Source organism: Mobula birostris, chromosome 8 (assembly GCF_030028105.1).
Source record: "Mobula birostris isolate sMobBir1 chromosome 8, sMobBir1.hap1, whole genome shotgun sequence".
NCBI classification, from domain to species: Eukaryota; Metazoa; Chordata; class Chondrichthyes; order Myliobatiformes; family Myliobatidae; genus Mobula; species Mobula birostris.
The window spans coordinates 89,223,504-89,247,388 of NC_092377.1; the positions used below are offsets into that span (position 1 = coordinate 89,223,504).

The 23,885-nt window shown below is 46.6% G+C and overlaps 1 protein-coding gene across 4 annotated transcripts in view; it reads left to right on the plus strand.

Annotated features, from left to right (window-relative positions):
- The first annotated feature begins 33 nt into the window (after positions 1–33).
- rmnd1 (required for meiotic nuclear division 1 homolog) overlaps positions 34–23,885 on the plus strand; it is a 138,454-nt gene continuing 114,602 nt past the window's right edge. For 3 of the 4 annotated variants that reach the window (XR_011886866.1, XM_072265626.1, XM_072265629.1), the window contains exon 1: positions 34–148. The gene's annotated coding sequence lies outside the window, so the exon portion shown is untranslated. Of the gene's footprint in view, positions 149–18,497; positions 18,596–23,885 lie in introns of all 4 variants that reach the window. The other variant, XM_072265627.1, reaches the window with a different exon arrangement.

Consider the following 23,885-nt stretch of genomic DNA (forward strand, 5'->3'; position numbering starts at 1 on the left):
GGAACCGGAAGTTACGTCGTCGGCCGCCGTCATTGGAAAGGGAGGCGAGCGGTTTGCCCCGGCAGTCGAAGTGTAGCGGCTGGTGGGACTGCGTGCGTTGTAAGGGGTGGACGACGATGGGGTCTGTGGAGCCAGACTGCTGCTAAAGGTGCGTGCATCCCGACAGGCCTCATCGCATTCCGCGCTCCAAAGCTATAATTTGCACCCAATCCCTATGACGGACCCTTCACCTCTGACCCCCTTCCCCAGTGCGTTTACGCAAGAGACCGGTCAAACTTCGTTACCACAGGACGAGAGCACTGCACAGTCGGGCTCTTCAGGCTGCACGCTTAGACAGTTCAGTGCAATACTTATGCATTATCCAGTTGCAGTGCAGTACGGTTGTGCTATTGCGGTGCCCGAACCAAGTCTCTTCAGTGCACGCCTGCTGAATGGCTTGATGTCAGGCTCATCTATGCAGTCGTACATCGCTTCTCTAACTACAGTTTCTTCTCTGTTAAGTTGTGGAAGTGTTATTCTGTAGTCTTTGTTGAGTTGCCAGTCTCTTAAGTTCAAAGGCTGTAGAAATGCTTTACTTTCAGTCTCAGGTCGGTACATTGTCAATTTATTCAGTGCAATATGGAGACCAACACCTAGTCGATACACACCTCAGGAGTGCCGTCCCGGCAGGTTGTTCAGTGCAACGCAGTAAAAATTCTCAATGTAAGATCAGGATGTGTTCTTCTTGTAAAGTTTAATGATGGTTGGCAGACCAACATAGGTGCATTACCGCTAACTTACCGAGTTGGAGTATGGAGCAGAGACAGGAAGTATACTCGCTGAATTCCCCTCCCCCCCCAAAAAAAAACTCAGATATTTTCAATAAGTCTAATGCTTTTCAGAAAGACGAATATGAACTTAAATGCAATACCATAGCAGTGATATCCTAATAAACTTTCCATTTTAAACTGTCCCAAAGATCTCGATTTAGCAATTGGATGTTTCTTTTGTACCTCGTAGGAATTGCAATGAAACAATATATACTGCACCGTTTCTTGACAAATACACTCCTTACAAATGCCTGTATCACATATTAATTCTGAACAAGAAATTATTCAGCCTAGTATGTCTTGGGTGGTTGGTTCTTGGTTCTTGATCCTCCAAAATATTCCACATGAAATTTAAACTGGATGTGTCCAATATGTAAATGTGTTAGTATAACTTACCCATTTCCCAGTTGAGTTCTAACCATCCTTGGAATTTTATATAAATGCTGCCCTTTCTTGTCCTTGTATCCCAACTTTGTTGCCTCAGTGACCTAATAGACTTTTTAATTATGACTTTCACCTCAATGCAAAGGCACCACTACATGTAGATCCTTGATTTTAAGTAATTGCTTGGCTAGAATGTCTGCCACCTTGGTTCTTTCAACCCTAACATGGTCAGGAACCCTTAAGAAATATATGTACAATCCTAGACCTTGCAGCCTCAACAAATGTTGTCCAATCTGAAGAAGAGCATCTAGCCTACAATTTGAAATGCCTAATTTAATAGATGTGAAAACTGAGAATTTCAGGGCATACTACTTCAAATCATTCCAAGGCTAAAATGATGGCAACTGTCAGAATCTGAATCAGGTTTATTATCACCAGCATATGACATGAAATTTGTTAACTTAGCAGCAGATCAATGCAATACATAATCTAGCACAGAAAAAAGTAATAAATAAGCAAGTATATTATGTCTATTGAATAGATTTTTAAATACTTAAATATTTTTTAAAAAGTGAGGTAGTGTCCAAAGATTCAATGTCCATTTAGGAATCAGATGGCGGAGGGGAAGAACCTGTTCCTGAGTCGTTGCATGTGTGCCTTCAGACTTCTGTACCTCCTACCTGATGGTAACAGTGAGAAAAGGGCATTCCCTGGGTGCTGGAGGTCCTTAATAATGGACGCTGCCTTTCTGAGACACTGCTCCCTAAAGATGTCCTGGGTACCTTGTAGGCTAGTACCCAAGATGGAGCTGACTAGATTTACAACCTTCTGCAGCTTCTTTCGGTCCTGTGCAGTAGCCCCTCCATACCAGACAGTGATGCAGCCTGTCAGAATGCTCTCCACGGTGCAACTATAGAAGTTTTTGAGTGTACTTGTTGACATGCCGAATCTCTTCAAACTCCTAATAAAGTATAGCCGCTATCTTGCCTTCTTTATAACTACATCGATATGTTGGGACCAGGTTAGGTCCTCAGAGAACTTGACACCCAGGAACTTGAAACTGCTCACTCTCTCCACTTCTGATCTCTCTATGAGGATTGGTATGTGTTCCTTTGTCTTACCCTTCCTGAAGTCCACAATCAGCTTTTTCATCTCACTGACATTGAGTGCCAGGTTGTTGCTGCAGCACCACTCCACTAGTTGGCATTTCTCACTCCTGTACACCCTCTCGTCACCACCTGAGATTCTACCAACAATAGTTGTATCATCAGCGAATTTATAGATGGCATTTGAGCAATGTCTAGCCACATAGTCATGTGTATATAGAGAGTAGAGCACTGGGCTAAGCACACACCCCTGAGGTGCGCCAGTGTTGATCGTCAGCGAGGAGGATATGTTATCACCAATCTGCACAGATTGTGGTCTTCTGGTTAGGAAGTCGGATCCAATTGCAGAGTGGGGGTACAGAGGCTCAGATTTTGCAACTTCTCGATCAGGATTGTGGGAATGATGGTACTAAATGCTGAACGATAGTCGATGAACAACATCCTGACGTAGGTGTTTGTGTAGTCTAGTGGTCTACAGCCATGTGGAGAACAATTGAGATTGTATCTGCGGTTGACCTATTGTAGCGATAGGCAAATTGCAATGGGCCAGGTCCTTACTGAGGCAGGAGTTCAGTCTAGTCATGACCAACCTCTCAAAGTATTTCATCTCTGTCGATGTGAGTGTTACCAGGTGATAGTCATTAAGGCAGCCCACATTATTCTTCTTCACTGCTAGTATAATTGTTGCCTTTTTGAAGCAAGTGGGAACTTCTGCCTGTTGCAGTGAGAGGTTGAAAATGCCCTTGAATACTCCCACTAGTTGGTTGGCACAGGTTTTCAGAGCCTTACCATGTACTCCATTGGGACCTTCCACCTTGCAAGGGTTCACTATCTTTAAAGACATTGGCCTCTGAGACGGAGATCACAGGGTCATCAGGTGCAGCAGGGATCTTCACAGCTGTAGTTGTGTTCTCCCTTTCAAAGCGGGCATAGAAGGCATTGAGTTCATCTGGTAGTGAAGCATCACTGCCATTCATGCTATTGGATTTCGCTTTGTAAGAAGTAATGTCTAGCAAACCCTGCCAGAGTTGTCGTACATCCATTGTCATCTCCAACCTCATTCGAAATTGTCTCTTCACCCTTGAAATAGCCCTCCGCAAATCATACCTGGTTTTCTGGTACAGGCCTGGGTTGCCAGACTTGAATACCACAGATCTAGCCTTCAGCAGACGACGTACCTCCTGGTTCATCCATGGCTTTTGGTTTGGGAATGTACAGCAAGTCTTTGCTGTCCCTCCATATTGTCTTGAGTTTGGATAGTGCAGTCATTGCCTGTGCGGTTCTTGCCAGGACTTCTGGTCTTGATCCTTCATCACTGATGATTGTCCCCAGGTATTTGAACTGCTACACTGTCTCAAGTTTCTGACCATGGACTGAGATGTCTGTTGTGATGGCACCATTCGCATTTGCCATGAGCTTGGTTTACTCGGCACTTACTTCCATTCCATACTTTGTGGAGGCTCTGTCAAGATGGCTGACTAGGTTGGCCAGTTCATCCTCTTTTCCTGCAAGTCCATCAATGTCGTCAGCAATTCTTAGGTTTTTGATGTTCCTCCCTCCGATGCTGACTGTGCCCACATAATCTTCAAGGGCAACACTCATGATTCATTCCAGGAAGACGTTGAAGAGAGTGGGGGAGAGGAGGCAGTCCTGACGGACTCCTACAGAGGTATGGAACCACTCCCCAATGGTGCCCTGAATGAGCACTGCACTGGTTGCCTTGGTGTAAAGCTGATGAATTGGATGAATCAGCTTCTGCCCCATGTTGAATTTCTTCATGGTGGCCCATAAGGCATCACGCCAGACTCTGTCAAACGTCTTCTTGAAGTCCATGAAGACGTGTTAGAACTCTCTCTGGTGCTGAAGGTGTTTCTTACAGAGGGTGCAGAGGTTGAAAATCTGCTCAGTGGTGCTTCTGCCCTTATGGAAGCCTGCTTGTTCCTTGACAATGATATCTTCTGCCTGAGATCTCAGTCTGTTCAAGATGATTCTGAGCATTACCTTGCTTACGTTGCTGATCAAACTGATGGTACGGTAATTCTGGCAAAGTTGGAGATTGCCTTTCTTGGGAAGCACAACGATCAGTGACTGAGTCCAAGGTGTCAGCTATTCACCTGTCTGCCAGATCTTACTGCAGATGGTGGTAAGCTTGTCTATTGTGGCCTCTCCTCCATGCTTCAGCAGTTCAGCAGGGATGTTGTCAACTCCTGCTGACTTCCTGCACTTCAGTGATCGTATTGCAGCTTCAACTTCTTCACGCATGATTGAATAGTTTTCCGCATTGGAAGACTCCTGCACATTCAGCATGCTTGGATTCCCTTTGCTCTGGTAGTTGTAGTTCTGAACAGTACTCTGTCCACCTTTCCATTATTTCCTTTTCTTCTGTGAGACTTTTGCCATTTTTGTCTTGGATGGTGTTCACTTTGGCTTGTTTTTCTTTGGTAAGATCTTTTGCCAGTTGGAATGCCTTCTTTGTGTTGTTGGAGAGGCAACAATAATATGGAGGGACAGCAACATCACCATGAAGTACAATAAAAGACTCCTGCGTGCATTGGTATTCTCCATCTTCCTGTACGCATGCGAGACATGGACCCTCACAGCAGAGCTACGGAGGAAGACACAGGCATTGGAAAGGAGATCCTATCGCAATATCTTGGGCATCTCATACTTGGACCACATCACAAACGAACAGGTCCGCAAGACCATCTGGCACCACATTGGCCCCCATGAAGACCTCACAATGGTGAAGAAAGGAAAGCTGAGATCGTACGGCCACGTAACAAGATCCAGTGGCCTTGCAAAGACTGTTCTACGAGGAACTGTGGAAGGGAAAAGAAGGAGAGGTAGACAGAGGAAAAGATAGACGGACAACATTAAAGAACGGACAGGGAAAACATTTGTTGCGACCCAGGCGCAGGCACATTACCGCGACAGATGGAACAGACTGGTGCAAAGCTTGTCATGACGGCATCCCGACAGCTCCACCAGGAGTTTAGGGCGCAAAGCAAGTAAGTCTGTGGGCACACACTCATCCACAGAGGTTTTAATGAAGTCAGTAACAACTGCAGCATACTCATCCAGGTTTGAAGATGAATCCCTGAATACAGTCCAGTCAACCGATTCAAAGCAGTCCTGTAGGTGCTCCTGTGCTTCCCTTGTCCATAACTTCTTTGTCTTCACTGTTGGTGCTGCAGTCTTCAGTCACTGCCTATACTCAGGGAGTAGAAGTACAGCTAGGCGATCCGAATTCCTGAAGTGAGGGCATGGAACAGCATGGTAGGCATTCTTGATGGTGGTATAGCAATGATCCAGTGCTTTATTTCCCCTGGTATTGCAAGTGATCTGTTGATGGCAGTTGATTAGTGATTTTTTTTTCAGACTGGCCTGGTTAAAATCTCCCAAAACGATGGTGAAGGCATTAGAGTGCTTTGTTTTGTGCATGTTGATCCCATTGCTCAGATCATCTACGGCCTGCTTGATGTTGGCCTGAGGTGGAATGTAAACTGCTACCAAAATGCCTTCAGAGAACTCCCGTAGAAGGGAAAAAGGAGAGCACTTTATTCCAGGTCTGGTGAGCAGAATTGGGACAGCATTGATGTATTTGTGCACCAAGAAGAATTGATCATGAGGCATACTCCTCCACCTTTGCTTTTGAGAGATTCTTTAGATCTATCCTGGCAGTGTAGTGTAAACCCATTGATCTGGATCGCTGCATCCGGTACGGAAGGGGTTAACCAGGATTCTGTGAAACAAAGGACCCATGCGGTCCTAATGTCCCTCTGATTCAGCACCCTAGCTCTGAGATCATTGATTTTATTCACCAGAGACTGCACGTTCACCAGCAAGGTAGTCGGTATAGGGAGTTTAAAACCCCGTTTCCTTAAACGCACTTGTAACCCCTCTCTACACCCGCGCTTCCTCCGAGTTGTCCTCCATGGGCACTTCTGACCACAATTGGTGGTGTTCCCGTCAGTTTTAAGCAGCGATAGTTCATTTAAACGCATTAAGACATCTTTGTTGACTGTTCTGACGATGGAGGCAGTTGTGCTTTTTAGCTGTACCAGGCTGAAACAGGAATATTTAATCATATCCATTGAGAGTACTGCTGCTGCTCAAGTCATGCCTAGGCGTCCCAGAAGTAACTGATAAAGTTTTAAGGGAATTGGGGGATTCTCAGATTCCTGTAAATAATAGGTTAAGGTTGAGTACCGACTGTGTCTGTGTATTCTGGTTTGTGAATGGCTACAGCATGTTTAAGATGATGTCTCACAGCTGCTTCTTTGGAGCAAGATAAGGGTTAAAGCTCTTACAGATCCACAAAAGACGTCTCCTGATTTTTCGCACCTTTTGGTTTTGACAAAAGGCGGTTGCTGATGGAGATAAGACAGGACATTCCTTTCTTAATGAAAGCTTAAATTTGGTGGAGTCTCTTATCTAAGTTATTAAGTTTTACTCTATTTGAGTAGCTGGAATGTCTATTGAACTGATTGTTATTTTGTATTGGTGGCTTTATAAATTGTAACAATTCTGGAAGTCAAGCAGTGAACTTGTTTGAACCGCCAGAGGGATGAGAACGCTTCTCCCCCTGAAGTCGGGACCAAGTTCCCTTACCGGCTGAGCTCGAAGAAATTAACTGGTGAAAAGATAAGTAACAATCTGTTTGTGCTGTGGTTATTTGGTCTGGCGAATTTAAGTTTACATAACAGTCTTGGACATGAATACTGATACTTTGATAATCTTTTAATAGTCATCTGAATTTTGGAACATAAATGGAAACTCCTGAACAACCAGTCAGAGGATCTTTTGAACCAACTGTAGGTGTGTCAGAAGCCATAATATCTGCCTCCCATATGTAAGGGTTTTTGCCCTACTGACCCCCCGTTGCCTAGGGTAAATAGCCGTCGACCCCGCCAAGCAGTGCAATCACTTTGGTGCGGATAAGGTGCAAGTCGCCCAATGAACAGCCACAACACAAATATGAAAACAATATACCAAGTGCGAGTAAAGAATTTTACTTTATAGCAAATTTTTGGTGATGGGTTAGTAGAAATAACTACAAAAAACTAGGTGCCACATAAGTAACTTACCAGTCTTGTGCACATAATATTTTAATACATTGGAGCTCACACCTCCGATTCCATCCACAACGTCCTTCCGAGACTCTGGCCACCATCTGAACCCTCGAGGTCCGGTATCCGCCGCCCTGGAACCGCTGTCCGTTCCTCACACATTTGTCCTCTCTGCTCACCTCCTGAAAAGCCCGCGCTCCACAACTCAGCACACATATACAAGATAACAGAACATGACTCCCACTGGCTAACAAATGAATACAATTTCCATTATCTCCCTGTATAACCCAAACATTGCAGTTACAGAGAACCCCTTGCTCAGCAGTTAACATTACGAGAAGCCATTTTAATATTACACTTCAGAGAAGCCATTTTGGTAATAAGTGAGCAACAGTCAACAATCCACCTAGTATACTGAGAGCCCTACATTTCCCCCACACCGAAATAAGTCATGCCCTCATGACATTCAGATAATTCGCCATCCCTTCCTGCAGAACACACAGCCCAATCCACATGCAGAAAACAGTGACCTGACTCCCCAACACAGTGGAGATCACACCGTGTTCCCTGGGTGCTACGTAGGCCAACCTCTCTGGGGGTTCTGACTCCTCTGAGGCCTATGCACCCCCTCTTCTACCCCTTCTGCCTTGGACGCTACAGTGGACCCTTTGAAACTACGAGGCGAACCCTCCCCCGAGCGGTCACCCAAGCCCCTCTGCACCTCAGAACCTTCTATCTCTGGTCCAGGCCCTACATTCTCTCCTCCAGAGCCCTGTGGTGCCACGGACTGCCCCTCAGTAGCCCGTTCGAACCCAGTGGGGGAAAGGCCAGGAGTCTCTTCCTCCGTCCCGGGAGCATCAGCAAACGGCAGAATATACCAACCATCCCAGTCATCATCTTCTGAATCAGTATCCCTCACAGGGGTTGGGCCCGGGCCCATCTCTCCTGGGGTAGGCACGTCCTCCACCCTGCAGGGACGCAGAGTCCTGGCACAGGGTGCAGCCACCTCTTCAGGCTCCAGCTCTACCTGCAGATCTTGCCCCAGGGGCACAGGTGATTCCGATGGAGAATCTTGACAGGCCCCTTTCCATCCCGAGGCCGTACCCAGAAAACCGGCAGGTTTGGCATCTGACTCTCCACCACATAGGGCGTGGCTGCCCAGCGATCAGTCGGCTTGTGCTTTCCCGGTAATCCCAGATTCCTGATGAGAACTCAGTCTCCCAGCAGGAGTTGAGAGAACTTTACTTTCTGGTCGTACCTCCTCTTATTTACCTTATTCTGCCGGGCGGCAGCCTCCCCAGCCAATTCGTACACTCTTTTCAGTTCTTGCCTCATATCAGACACATACTTCAAGTAAGGCTTCGGCGACACCTCACCCGCATCAGCCCCGAAACAAAGGTCAATGGGCAACCTTGCCTTGCGCCCAAACATGAGATAATAGGGTGAGTAAGCAGTAGCTTCATTGCGTGTGCAGTTGTAACAGTGAACAAGATGCCCAGTATGTCGACTCCAACGATTCTTTTTGCTAATCTCCAGAGTCCTGAGCATGTCCAGTGGCGTCCGTTTGAACCTTTCCGGCTGGGGATCCCCCTGCGGATGATAGGGCATGGTCCTCGATTTCTCAACCCCCAGCATGCCCAGCAACTCATAGATGAGTTTGCTTTCAAAGTCTCGTCCCTGGTCACTATGGATCCGCCGAGGAAGACCATAATGCACAAGATACTTCTCCCATAGCACTTTTGCCACTGTAGTCGCCCTCTAATCCTTAGTAGGAAAAGCTTGTGCATACCTGGTGTAGTGGTCCGTGATGACCAGGACATTTGCCGTGTTGCTGGCACCGGGTTCTATGGACAGGAAATCCATACACACCAGGTCTAAAGGCCCCGCACTCTGCAAATGGGACAAAGAGGCAGCCGGCCCAGGCAGCGTCTTCCGTCGCATGCAACGAATGCAGGACTTGCAGTACTCTTCAACCTCCGTCCTCATTCGGGGCCAATAAAACCGATCCTTGAGCAATTCATAGGTGTTTTCCACCCCCAAATGCCCGGAGTCATCATGGAGAGACTTCAACACAACCTTCCGATACTTCTCTGGCAGGAGCAGCTGCCAACACCGAGGTCAGTGCGGGGAAGATGTTACCCGGTATAAGATTTTGTTCTTCAAACTCAGCCGAAGCCATTCCTTCAGTAACAGGGATGCGGGACCGTGCTTGGCCTTCTCCGCCCGTGTCACATCCCCCTCTTCCACAGCCTGCCAGACTGAGCCTGTGTCGGGGTCCTCTCGCTGAGCAGTGGTCACTTCCCCAGGGCTTAACTCTGGCAACTGCGTGGCCTTCAGAGCAGTCATGTCACAGTACACTAGAGGCAGATGCCCCCAATGAGTCCACTGCTCTACCCGGCCTCTCCTTCTCAGCCTGCATGGTGATAGCAAACTGGCACATCGCCTTCACCCCAGATGCAGGAACACTTTCCCACTCTTCGTCCTTCCCCGGCTCCTCATGACCCCGTCGGGACAGTGTATCCGCGTCGACATTCCGGCTCCCTGGTCGGTACTTCAGGCTGAAATCATATGAAGACAAAGCTGCCAGCCACCGATGGCCTGTGGCATCCAGTTTCACCGAGGTCAGGATGTAAGTGAGCGGGTTGTTGTCTGTCCGCACCTCAAACTTGGCCCTGTAGAGATAGTCACTCAGCTTATCCACCACCGCCTATTTCAACGCCAGAAATTCCAACTTGTGAGTGGGATAGTTCCTCTCTGAAGGTGACTATCTCCGGCTGACAAATGCCGCAGGCCTCAGACCAGCGCCCTGATGCTGATATAGAACGACCCCTAACCCCTCATGACTGGTGTCAGTGTGTAGCACATAGGGCAATCGGGGGTCTGCAAAAGCCAGCACCGGTGCCTGAGTCAACATCTCCTTCAGTGACTGGAAAGCCGCTTCACATTTGTCATCCCATCTCTGTCCGAAGGGCTCTGACGGGTTCAAATATTCTCCCACCTCCCATCCTTTCCTCCCCTTCCCCCTCTGTCCCAGGGGAGGGTAGCCACGCAGAAGTTGGTTCAAGGGATGACTTACCCAGGCAGAACCCTTCATGAATCTCCGATAGTACCCACAGAATCCTAGGAACGAGCACAGAGCACTCATGGTCTGGGGCCTTGGCCAGGTGGTCACAGCTTCGATCTTAGCCGGGTCGATCGCTACACCATTCCGCGAGACAATGTGTCCAACATAGCTAACAGGCGTCTGACAGAACTGGCACTTGTCCAGGGAAAGCTTCAACCCTTCCTGCTTCAGCCGGTTGAGCACCTTCATTAGCCTCACTTCGTGTTCTTCCAAGGTGCATCCAAATACTATGAGGTCATCCAAATATACCAGCACTTCGAGCAGGTTCATATCCCCCATCATCTTCTCCATGACTGTCTGGAAGGTGGCAGGGGCCCCCGATATGCCCTGGGGCATCCGTTCAAGCTGATAAAAACCCAAAGGGCAAATGAAGGCCGCCTTCTCCTTATCGGCGTCACTCATCGGGATCTGGTAATACCCACTCCTCAAATCCAGCACGCTAAACCACTTCGCCCCTCTCAAACAGGCCAATGCATCCTCTACCCGGGGGACCGTGTACTGATCTAGGACCATGTGCCTGTTCAGTGTTCTATAGTCCACACACATACGAACCTTCCCATTCTTCCGGGCCACTACGATAGAAGACGCATACTGGCTCCGGGACTCTGATGATCCCAGCCTCCTTCAACTTGCCCAAATGCTGCCGCACGTCTTCCGCGTCTGCCGGGGCCAGTCGCTGTGATCGTTCCTCGTTCCACTAAACGGTGTATCCTCAGTCACCCGTATGGTGTGGCGAGTGCTCCTGGAACAACCCACATCAAATTCATCAAGGGAAAAAACATCTGTCATCATCAACATCTTCTCCACCAGCCTCCGCTTCCAACCCTCCGGTACAGGTGATGCCCCAAAGTTAAAAGCTTCAGCAGTCAACTTAGGCCTTTTTCCCGACTGCTCTTCCCCAACTGGCCTCACGGGGGTACTATGCACCACCGTCACCAGGAACAAGTGCGCCAGGGGCATTCCTCACTTAAAGGTGACCTCCCATGCAGTCATGTTCCTGATGATCACCACTAGCCTGCGTGCCTGCACCACCAAGGGCTTCTGCAACTCGGTCTCACCAGCACCCCAGCAGGGAATCTTGACTCCCCTTCAAGATCTTCTGGGGTGTCCACTAAAACGGCTTCACCCTCAGGCACCCCCCCCCCCGGGAATCTAGGGATCCCCCTCACTCTCGCTACTTCACCTGGCCGCACCACCCTGGGCTTCAACTGGGCACACCACCCAGTTCCTCGTTCACTCGTCACATCCAGCCCAGAGCGACCCCATGCTTCCTCAAAAGCTGCTTGGAACACTGGGTGCACTGACAGGGTCTCCAGAAAGTCCTCACCTGCCTTCTCCTTACAGGCTCCCAGGAGTCCCCGCACAATAGGGGTGTTGGTCCCCACCACAACTGACACACCCCCAGTCTCACTGGGGTCAGGGCACACCAGTACCAGGGTCTCATGAGCCTCAGACACTCCCACCTCAGCTTCCAGGAACTCCAGTTCACAGACAAATAACTATTGTACGGGTAATCACCATCACTGATGCCCCAAATCTCCAGTGCACGGAAAGGTGTCAGGGGTAGATGCGCCAGATACTGGTTGTAAAACGACCGGTACAGTAATGTAACCTGCGACCCTGTGTCGAGTATGGCTTTCGCATCTATCCCCTCGATCCGTATCGACACGCTGGATCTTGGCCCCACCAATCCTTCGGGGATAGGGTCTTTCTCTCAAGGGTCCCGCGGCACATTGTTGGGAACATATTTTCCCAGAGACTCCAGTCCGTTCCCTCACTGAGTCCCCTCTAAGTTTCCCGACCCCCCCCCCCTTCCTGCTGGGACACCCAGGGACTCTCCCTCCGAGGGGCTCCCTGGCGTTCACATTCCCGCCTGAAGTGCCCCTCTCCCCCGCAGTTATAGCACACGCCTCACTTCACCGGACCCCGGCCTCCGCCTGGCCTCAGTGCCGTCCATCCCTTCTGGGAGGGGCCTTCCCCACTGCTCCCCTCCCATGGAGGGACCCCACCTGCCGCGACCCCTTTATGTGCCTCCCGTGTGGAACTGACCCCGGTCATTTCACCATAATAGGCCACTACTGAGGACTGCACCTTGTTACCAGAGCCGCCTTCCACTTCCAATTCATCCTCCTCCTCCCTTACCTCTCTGAGCAACTGAACAAAAGATGGGGGGGGGGGGATGCGCTCTACGAGACTGCCAGAGGCTCTTAGCGATTGCATCATGTCTCTGTGCCCCTGACTACCTGGTCAATCCTTATCCGATTCACCTCGCCGGCCGAAATGACCCCCCGGCGCCTCAAGCAATTTAGCCTACTCTCAAGTGGGAGAAGATACTCAGAAAGCTTCTTCCCTTTTTCCTGATGCAGATTCTGAATCCCCCCCTAGAAGCTCCACCATGCTTCCCGTCAGCCCAAACGCCTCCTCTAGGGCGACTAGACACTCCTTCCAAGAAGCCAGGGGCTGGTTAACTCTCACCCCTTTTACCACCTCAGCTGCCGCCCCTCTCAAGCTGTCCCCCAATCTTTGCCACTTCTCCTCCTCAGAACACTGCCACTCATCTAGTAGCTGAGAGGTATGTTCTAACCAGGATTCGTAATCCTCTTCCCCCTCGGGGACTGGGGTTTTACCTGAGAAAATTCTTAACTTCTGTCGCGGACCCACCACCCAGTTCACCAAAGAGTTAATGGCTGAGGCCAACTCAGAGCCCTTCCCCTTCTGTGGGGCACGAGAACCAATTACATTCTCCAAATCTGACCGCTCCCTTCCTTCATCCTTCAAAAACGATTGGACCCGCTCGCAGAAATCTCCGTCCCTAGCTTCGGGCAACCCCTCTGGTGTCTCTTCAAATCCTTCCTCCATGACAGTGTGCACGCCCCATGGCCCCGCCTCACCTACTTCACCCATACACGGCGGCAGTCCCATATCCTTGATGTCAGCACCCGTCTGTACCAGCACAAAGGCTGAGTCCCCCGTTTTACCAATCTTTCTGCTTACAATCTCAACCTTACCAATAGCTCTGACCGTATTTAAACACCGAATTAACACATCATCCGGGGTATGTATATCCACCCCACTTAATATGCAGGCATGATTAACTGGGACATCCTCGATCTTGCACCAAAGTTCAATCTTATCCATGTCCATCCCTTCTAATTAAAACCCGGGCAACTTACCCCTTATCCTGACAGAATTCAAATCACGGAACGAGCCCCCAAATGTAAGGGCTTTTGCCCTATTGACCCCCCGTTGCCTAGGGTAAATAGCCGTCGACCCCGCCAAGCAGTGCAATCACTTTGGTGCAGATAAGGTGTGAGTCGCCCAATGAACTGCCACAACACAAATATGAAAACAATATACCAAGTGCGAGTAAAGAAATTTATAGCAAATTTTTAGTGCTGGGTTAGTAGAAATAACTCCATAAACTAGGCGCCACATAAGTAACTTAGCAGTCTTGTGCACGTAATATTTTAATACGTTGGAGCTCACACCTCCGATTCCATCCACAACGTCCTTCCGAAACTCCGGCCATCATCCAAACCCTCAAGGTCCGGTATCCGCCTCCTTGGAACCGCTGTCCGTTCCTCACACATTTGTCCTCTCTGCTCACCTCCCGAAAAGCCCGTGCTCCACAACTCAGCACACATATACAAGATAACAGAATATGACTTCCATTGGCTAACAAATGAATACAATTTCCATTATCTCCCTGTATAACCCAAACATTGCAGTTACAGAGAACCCCTTGCTCAGCAGTTAACGTTACAAGAAGCCATTTTAATATAACATTTCAGAGAAGCCATTTTGGTAATAAGCGATCAACAGTTAACAGTCCACCTAGTATACTGAGAGCCCTACACATATATTGCTGAACTTCCAGTGCCACTGATATATGATCACTCCTCATCTTAGTTTTTCCCTGAACGCCCAAATCAACCACAGGCAAAGGGAAAAACCATGGAGGAGTGACAGAAAGGGGTATGCAGGGACCATATTCCACATTAATCAACTTGAGATTTTGTGCCCATTCATTCCCTATCCACTGAAGACCTTACAAATGAAGTATTCCCAACACTACTAATGTTGCCAATATTGGATTACCAACTTTATGTCCTCTTACACTACCCAATAAACAATTACTAACTGTAACCTGCGTAGATGTAAAGGTACTTCACCCATTTCACCAGTAAGGCCAAAATTGATGATTTAATAGCACCACGACATAATCTCATTGCTGAGCTTGAACTTTACCTGGGGGCTTTAAGTCCACTGGAGAGGCTGACCCATAAGCTGCACATCCATAATCAAAGATAGATCTGATTAAAGCAGTATACATTTGTTTAAGTGACTTCCTACTCACACCCAGCTAAACATATTAGAAGCTTTTATTCATTCACAAGCATCTTCCATGTTAGCTCTGTGTCCGTATAAATTAGGATGTGCTACAATATAACACCCTTTTAAACAACACTGCAGACCCACATTCAGAAAATGCTGGAGGAACTCAGCAGGTCAGGCAGCATCTATAGAAATGAACAAACAGTTGACATTTCAGAGGAGACTCTTCACTAACGCTAGAAAGGAAGGGGGAAGAATAAGAGGGTGGTGATATGTGAAGCTGGGTGGGTGTTGGAGGGGTGGTGAAGTAAGAAGCTAAGCGGTGATAGGTGGAAAAGGTAAAGGGCTGGAGAAGAAGGAATCTGGTGGGAGAGAAGAGTGGACCATGGGAGAAAGGGAAGGAAGAGGGGCACCGGGGGCAGGTAACACTGCAATAAATATTTTCAAAAGTGTTACTTCCGCAGAACATTTTTATGATTATGATAGACTGCTTGATGCTGAACACAAATATAATTTCAGACTATTTGTATCATGTAGGAATTTGGATTAACAAGGAATTAAGTGTTATTGAATATAATGTTTATTTGCATAATGGTGCTGATGCTTTGCAAAAGTTCAACTAAGCTGAAAATGTGTTGTTGGTGATTTTCATTTGTACTCAGTGTCTGAGGCTTCTCACTTAAGTGTCCGACAATAATCAGCCAGCATTGATGGATTCCATTGCCCTGATACCATTTCTCCATGACCGCATTGTTCTAGTGAAACCATTCATCATGCTCGTCACTGACAGTGCCAGGATTTTCAGGGAAGAATTCTAAATGGAAATGCAGAAAATGAATCTTTAATGACATGTTGCACTTAATGGTTTTGTATCCTTCAAGCATGTTGTCAACCAGCTGCACATAGTTTGGTGCTCTGTAGTTGCCAAGAAAAATTTCAACAAATTTGAATACCTTCCATGCGATGTTCTCCAGTCCCACTAGAAGTTCTTCAAATTGCCTGTCATTGATGACCTGTTTGATTGTGGACCAACGAAAATGCCTTCCTTAATCTTGGCTTCAGTTATTTAGGGAAATGTCTGTCTCAAATATCAAAATCCTTCACAGAAATGTTTGTGTCTGGTGACAACAGATTCCATCCTTGCAGTCTTGAACCCAGTAATTCTGATTTTGCCTTTGACATATCCAAGTCTCTGATCAGGGCATTTAACTCAGATTGAGTTATCGGATAAGGCTCATTCGACATAAGAGGTTCAAATTCTATATCAGTGTCATTTTCAATTTCTGGCTCATGCATTATGGCTTCATCTGCCTCCTCTGGACTTCGTGTCCTGTTTTTCTAAAACCTGACCTGCCACGTAGCATCTGCCCTGCCTAAGCATACCTGCACAAGATAGGAAACGTTTCAGCTTACATTGTGGACAACATTTTAATTGACTTGAATTATGAATTGAAGTAACAATACAAGTGATTACAAAAAAATTGTGCACGATAGGGAAATTTCATGGTGATTTTCATGATCAACAGCCCAAAATCCATAAAATACACCCAAAAGTATTCAGGAAGCAAAATCTTTGGTGTCCATTGTAATAGGTAAATGAGGAGAAGAGGAAAGGTAAGAGGGGAGGTGAGGGGCCAGAGTGGAAAATTGAAGGAGAGAGAAGGGAGACAGGAATAAATTACCAGAGGTTAATGGCACAAACATTGATTTCTTCAACTTCTGGTAATATTGGGGTAGTGGAGGTATAATTTGTCCATCAGTGCTGATCACCCCATCTTTGACCAAGCTGTTCCACCGTGAACATGATCTGTTATGAGTCAACATGATACTTTCAGATCAGGTCATGCATAGCACATACCTCCACCACACTGCTCAGGTGTGTTTCTGGGGTACAGGGGCTAGTGACCCTTGTGCCTGTCCTATGTACTTGCTATCGCTGAGCAGCAATGAACCATCTGATTGGCCTATCAGAGTTCTCTTTGAGAATTAGTTGACTTGATCAGCATTCTGATCTGGCTATTGTTCATGATTGCATTTAAATTTAAAAAAAAGTTTCCTCTTCCCCTTCTCTCTTCTTTAATTCTCCACTCTATCCCCAGAAATTTATCAGGATCATATCACAAAATTTAGATTGTTTTTGAAAAGGCATGACATGGTAAATATTTGAAGATATTTGATTCTCAACAGATAAATTCCACTGGCCATCAAGAGTTGAGAATAGTGTGAGATTAATAAGAACCAAGCTATAATATTAACAGGAATATATAGAAGAGTCAAGACCCTGATGAAGGTCTGGGCCCAAAACATCAACAGCTTATTCATTTCCATAGATATTGCATGACCTCAGCATTTTGTGTGTGTTGCTCTGGATTTCCAGCAGCTGCATAATTTCTTGTGTTTCAGATTCACATTTATTTATCACATGACCCAATAGGATTGCCTTATTGTCACTGTTCAGTGGAACAGTGTGAGAAAGCCACTATCAGTCTGTAGGGACACATCAAGGCTTCTGTATTTTTGTACTCTAAACTCTTATCAATAGAGCCCAATAAAAATTTTTCCTGACTTTAATGCTTGTTGTGTGTATAAACTTCGTTATATGAACTTAGTTTCTCAGCACGTTCTTCCTGTTAGATATCAGATTGTTCCGTATTAAATTACATTTTCCTCATTCTTGCTTAACTTGCCTGTATTCCCTTGTACGTGCCTTTGCTAGCTGCACATTGTTCACTTTCCTACCTAGCTCTTCTCATGGCATTGCCCTGATTGGATTACAACATTATACTCTGATTTTCATGAGTAAAATAAGTCATAAGCAGATGAGGCACAGTACTGCTCCTTATACACCCAGTTAGTGATAAGGCCCTCCATAGGTCAGGGTCAACCATGGATATTGCATCCTGGCTGTCTACATGATACGCAAGCCAGGACAGTACGACATGGAGCCCATGCGGAAGGCTCTCTATCTGTCCATTCAGCGGATGAATCCAAAGGAGTGGCAGTTTGCTATTAGCGGTGTCATAGATATTGCCAGTCAGCGTTGGACTGCGTTAGTAACTCAAGCTCTGGATCTTTCCTCGGTGGGGTGGGGGGGTTACTCCCAAAGCCCTTCCCAGGAGTGAATATAGACGCAAGGCTGTGCAGGCTTGAGATCAAAATTTTCTTTCTTCTAGATGAGCTGCCAACCACAGTTAACGGGCCCATCTGTCCAAAGCGTCTGGTTTTAGGCACCAGTAACCCACCTTTGTCCCTTTTTCTGTCAGTAGAAACTGTTCCACTGGCTTTTCCTCTCTGCTGCACCCAGCTTCCCACCGCATTCCCCTCCCACTAAAACCTGTAAATTCTTCATTGCCTACTTCATTGGACCTCATCAAATGAATTCTGAGAATTCCATTAATCCACATACACTACCAACATATCCCCTCTTCTAGCAATGTTCTCACAGCATTCAATGGTATTAAACTTTTACTTCACAAAAACGTGTTGATTTTGCCTAATCACATCATGTCTAAATGTCTCAATCTCAGGTGGCCAATCTCTTTTCCTGAGACTAATGACTCCTAGTTCTGGACTTGGCAGGTAGGGAAACGGGCTCACAGCATCTATCTGATTAAAACCCTCTTAGAATATTACATGTTTGAATGAGATCATCTTTATTTCTCAATTTCAGACAATTTGAAAGCTTTCAACTTAATCTCATGGGAATTCCCTTGTATCACAGAAATGAGTCTTCAACTCCCTCTTAAATGAAGTATATTCTTTCCATAGGTAAGATGTCTAGAACTAATACACCATTTTCCTCCTGGGTGTTAACTTTTTATTTGTGTAATTGATATCCACATAACCATCTGGCATTGCTAATCTTCCTGTTAAGATTAATGATTTTGCATTTACTGAACGATTCTCCATCAGCCACTATGTTGCCCAATCTCTTAACTGTTATTTTGCAGTCAATCTTTTACACAGTGTACTTCCCACCTGTTTTTATATTGTCAACAAACTCGGTCCTTCATCTGTGTTGCAGAACAGGTTGTAAGTAGATGCTCAAGCATTAATACCATAGCACTCATGTTGCATCCTTATATTTCAAAAAGTGAGTCTTTTATCCCTTTTTGGGGGGATGGGGAATCCAATCCTTAAAATCACAAATCTTAATTTTGTCCAACAGCTTATTGTTTAATAATTCATTTCATTGCTTTTGAAAATCTTACTATATCATACTCTCCCTTCTCTATTGTGAGAACAAAATATTGTTAGTTTACTGTAGATTTTAAAAGACATTCAATATTCAAAATGGTTGATCTTTACCATATTTATCCTCCTATTAGATTTGTCAAACCATATCAAATGTTTTTCCAGGTGTTATTACATATTATAACATTTTCCTTACCACTGTTACAAGACTAATTGACCTCTGATTCCTCATTTCCTGTTTTCCTGCACTCTTGAATAGAGGAATAGACTTGCTGTTCTAAACAGCTACTCAAGTATCAAGTGTACCCTGGTACGTCAAAACCCATGTATCCACAATCAATGTAGTCTCTTCTTTAAAGTACTAGGATATAGCCTAGGTGATTTGTTGACCTTTAGTGTCAATAAATCACCCATGCTGTATCCTAGTACTTTAAAGGGGAGAGTTTTTTTTATACTCGCCGGACTTTTTTATACTTTAAAAATATATACTTGTTGAGAATTATCAAGTTTTAAGTGTCAGTTATTACTTATGCACTATTATTTTGAGTCATAGGGTCACATAGCATGGAAAAAAGCCCTTTGGTCTAACTTGTCCATCTGCCTAAGACTGCCATCTGATATCCTATTTGGCCATTTTTGGTTCACATCCCTCTAAACCTTTTCTATACACCTACCAATCCAAGTGACTTCTAAATGTTGTGTAAGACTCGTTGCATCTAGTGGCATGAACTCGGGGGTGGCTCCCCCTCCCCGACCAAACTTTAGCATTCTTGTTTGGGTGGATGCTGCGTGTTGTGTCCCCTGTGTAACATCAGTACCCCGAAATAACATTCAGTCCACAATGTGCAGTTAAACGATTAAGATTTTATATTTAAGTATGGGGTTAGTAGAGAAAGAAAAGGAAAACAAATAAAAGGTGCCAATAATCTCATAAACATGTTCAGTGCACAAACATTGGAGCTCACAGATTCCCTTTTGCTGAACCTCCTTCGTGAGTCGGCCCCTGGGCTCCTGCCCCAGGCCCAGCAGGTCCGGCCACCATCTCCTCAAGCCACATCTTCTCTCTTCATCCTCCTCGCGCCTTCTCCCCGAAGCCCGCGCAAACGAACAGCTTTCACACAAGCAGAAAGAATAACATCTATCCCAATTGGTTAGCAAATGAATACAAGTCCCGTTATCACAAATTATAACCCAATCATACTACTATAGAGAACCACTGTCTCAGCAGTTAACAGTACAGAGAAGCCATTTTATTCATCATAGCAGTAAACATAAAAGAAGAAACCCTTACACTCTTCCCCCACCAAACTTAGTCATGTCCTCATGACTTCTAAATAACTCGCCAACCCTTCCTGCAGACGCAAAAACCCAATCCAGTACAAACAGTGACATTGCTCCCCAAACAATAAACCTTGTGCCCTGTTCCCCAGGTGCAACATAGGCCAACCTATCTGGGAGTTTCCTAATCCTCCGAGACCTCTGTACCCCTTGACCTAAACCCTTCAGGCTCGGACACTACTAGGGATACCTCGGGTCTGCTTGCCAAATCCTCTCTCACTCATGCCCCCACTGCAACTCGGAGCTTCCTGTCCTGTGTCCAGGCACCCCTGTCTCTCCTTCAGGGTCCTGCAGTAACCCAGGCTGCCCACAGCTAGCACCCCCCCCCCTCACCTGACTCAGTGGGAGAAGGGCCAGGAGTCTCTTCATCCAACAAGGGGAAGTTAGTGAAAGGCAGCATGTACCACACCTTCATCTCATCATCCTTCAAATCCACATTCTTCTCCTTGTCTTTGATTTGTAGCTGTTGTTTGGTTTTCTCCAAACTGCAGCACTTAGCCTGGGCTGCCTTTGCAGCCTCTTCAGCCTCCTGCAATCGAGACGTCAGCTTCTTCTTTGACTCCTCTGCCTCCAGCCGCAGTCGCAGCAGTTCAGACTTGCGCTTCGTGTTCACCTCTATCTGGGACGCAATTACACCATCAGCTTCTTCCAAGCTGTTCTGGAACAATTTCTCCAGTTTCTGCTGATCCTTTCAAAGGTTGGTCATTGTTTCATCTCTCTGGATTACTTCATCAGTAAATGACCGCAGTTTCAGCTTGGAATTCCGTTTCTCCGTCACCACTTTGACGAGCATAGACCCTAATTCTTCAATCTTTGTCCCAAAATTGCAGCACTCAGTCTCCAGCCTGCATCCCTGAGCATTCAGTTCAGCAGAGCAAATCTCCTCTCTCAGCAGAACACTCACGAGCTGTATCCTTCTCCAGACCTGGCACTCGTCCAAAGAAAGTTTTACTTCGTTAACCCCTAGTCGCCCAGGATCCCTCACTCACCTCACTTCATAGTTGTCCAAGACGAATCCCAATGCTAGGAGATTATCCAAATACAGGTTTCCCCCGCCATCCAAAGGCAATCGCCTCTGATCTGGGCTGACACTGGGAGGCACCTAATTAATTAGCATGTTTATTTCGGCTTTTTTCTTAAAGATGTGCTGGGTGCGTCCCGGCTACTGCTGCACCACTGCATTCTTCACAGCAATGTGTCGGTCCGCGGCCCGGAGGTTGGGGTGGTGGGACACTGAGGTGTCATCTCATCATCATCTGTTTCCAGCAGGGCAGGCAGGTCATCTTCTATGTCTGTCTGCCTGCCTCGGTGTCGAAGGTCGAGGTTTGTCATCTGCTGTGGCTGATATGGAAGGCTTGAAAAACAACAGTATGCTTGACTGCAACACACATAACAAAAAAAATGCTGGTGAATGCAGCAGGCCAGGCAGCATCTCTAGGAAGAGGTACAGTCGACGTTTCGGGCCAAGACCCTTCATCAGGACTAACTGAAAGAAGAGCTAGTAAGAGATTTGAAAGTGGGAGAGGGAGATCCGAAATGATAGGAGAAGACAGGAGGGAGAGGGATGGAGCCAAGAGCTGGACAGTTGATTGACGAAAGGGATATGAGAGGAAAAGTGGGGGACAGATACCAGAATAGGTTTGGAACATAGATTGTTCCACAAAGCCAACAAAAAGACAGGCATAGCTAGGACCCATATGGGTGCCCATGGCTACACCTTTAGTTTGGAGGAATTGGGAGGAGCCAAAGGAGAAATTATTAAGAGTAAGGACTAATTCCGCTAGACGGAGCAGAGTGGTGGTAGAGGGGAACTGGTTAGGTCTGGAATCCAAAAAGAAGCGTAGAGCTTTGAGACCTTCCTGATGGCGGATGGAAGTATATAGGGACTGGACATCTATGGTGAAAATAAAGCGGTGGGGGCCAGGGAACTTAAAATCATCGAAAAGTTTCAGAGCGTGAGAAGTGTCACGAGCATAGGTAGGAAGAGATTGAACAAGGGGGGATAAAACCGTATCGAGGTATGCAGAAATGAGTTCGGTGGGGCAGGAGCAAGCTGAGACAATAGGTCTACCAGGACAGGCAGGTTTGTGGATCTTGGGTAAGAGGTAGAGAGGGGAAGTGCGGGGTGTGGGAACTATAAGGTTGGTAGCAGTGGATGGGAGATCCCCCTGAGCAGATGGTGTGGGAGACAATGGCCTGGTACTCCTTAGTGGGGTCACGATCGAGGGGTAAATAAGAGGAGGTATCCGCGAGTTGTCGCTGTGCCTCGGCAAGGTAGAGGTCAGTATGCTAGACTACAACAGCACCCCCATTATTGGCGGGTTTTATAGTAAAGTTAGGATTAGTGTGGAGGGAGTGGAGAGCAGAGCGTTCGGAAGGAGTGAGGTTGGAATGGGAACAAGGTGCGGTGAAGTCGAGACGGTTGATGTGGTATGAACATTGACTTCTCATAGCCTCCAACCTGATGGCATGAACATTGACTTCTCATAGCCTCCAACCAGATGGCATGAACATTGACTTCTCAAACTTCCGCTAATGCCCCACCTCCCCCTCGTACCCGATCCGTTATTTATTTATATACACACATTCTTTTTCTCTCTCTCCTTTTTCTCCCTCTGTCCCCCTCACTATACCCCTTGCCCATCCTCTGGTTTTCCCCCCCCTCCCCTTTTCTTTCTCCCTAGGCCTCCTGTCCCACGATCCCCTCATATCCCTTTTGCCAATCAACTGTCCAGCTCTTGGCTCCATCCCTCCCCTTCCCGTCTTCTCCTATCATTTCGGATCTCCCCCTCCCACTTTCAAATCTCTTACTAGCTCTTCTTTCAGTTAGTCCTGACGAAGGGTCTTGGCCCGAAACGTCGACTGTACCTCTTCCTAGAGATGCTGCCTGGCCTGCTGCCTTCACCAGCATTTTTTATGGGTGTTGCTTGAAATTCCAGCATCTGCAGATTTCTTCGAGTATGCTTGACTGCTTAGCCTCGCGCATTTTTCTATCATACAGTTCTTTATAAGCACTCAAACCGTCTTGTAAATATGCTCTACGTACCCTTTCCAAATTAAAGTCATACTTTTCTGCAATCATTGCAGCGAAAATCTTATGCAGTTGCTTCACGTTCAGTTCCTGGATGACTTCACTTTCAGTCCGTTCATTACTGCATTCGGTTTCGATTGTTACCCTTTCCTCTTCCAATTGCATCAGCTCTTCATTTATCAGTTCTTGGTCATGGGATGCCCGACCTCTTCAACATCATCTTGGTCAGCTTCCACAAACCAAACTCACTTTGACCTTACTTCGTTCACCACGATTGAAAGGCTTAATTATGTCTAGTTTTATCCTAAGTGTAACACCCTTACAAGCTCTTTTAGGCTTTTCTGATACCTTAGAACTCATCTTGCTAACGGATGCACAAAATAAATCGACATAAAGCACAGATGCTCACAGGCACATGTTTAAGCAATGCCAGCTAGAATGCAGTTCCGGGGTGCTCGGGGCATGCGCTGCCTTTTCTCGTAACAGTGAAAACAC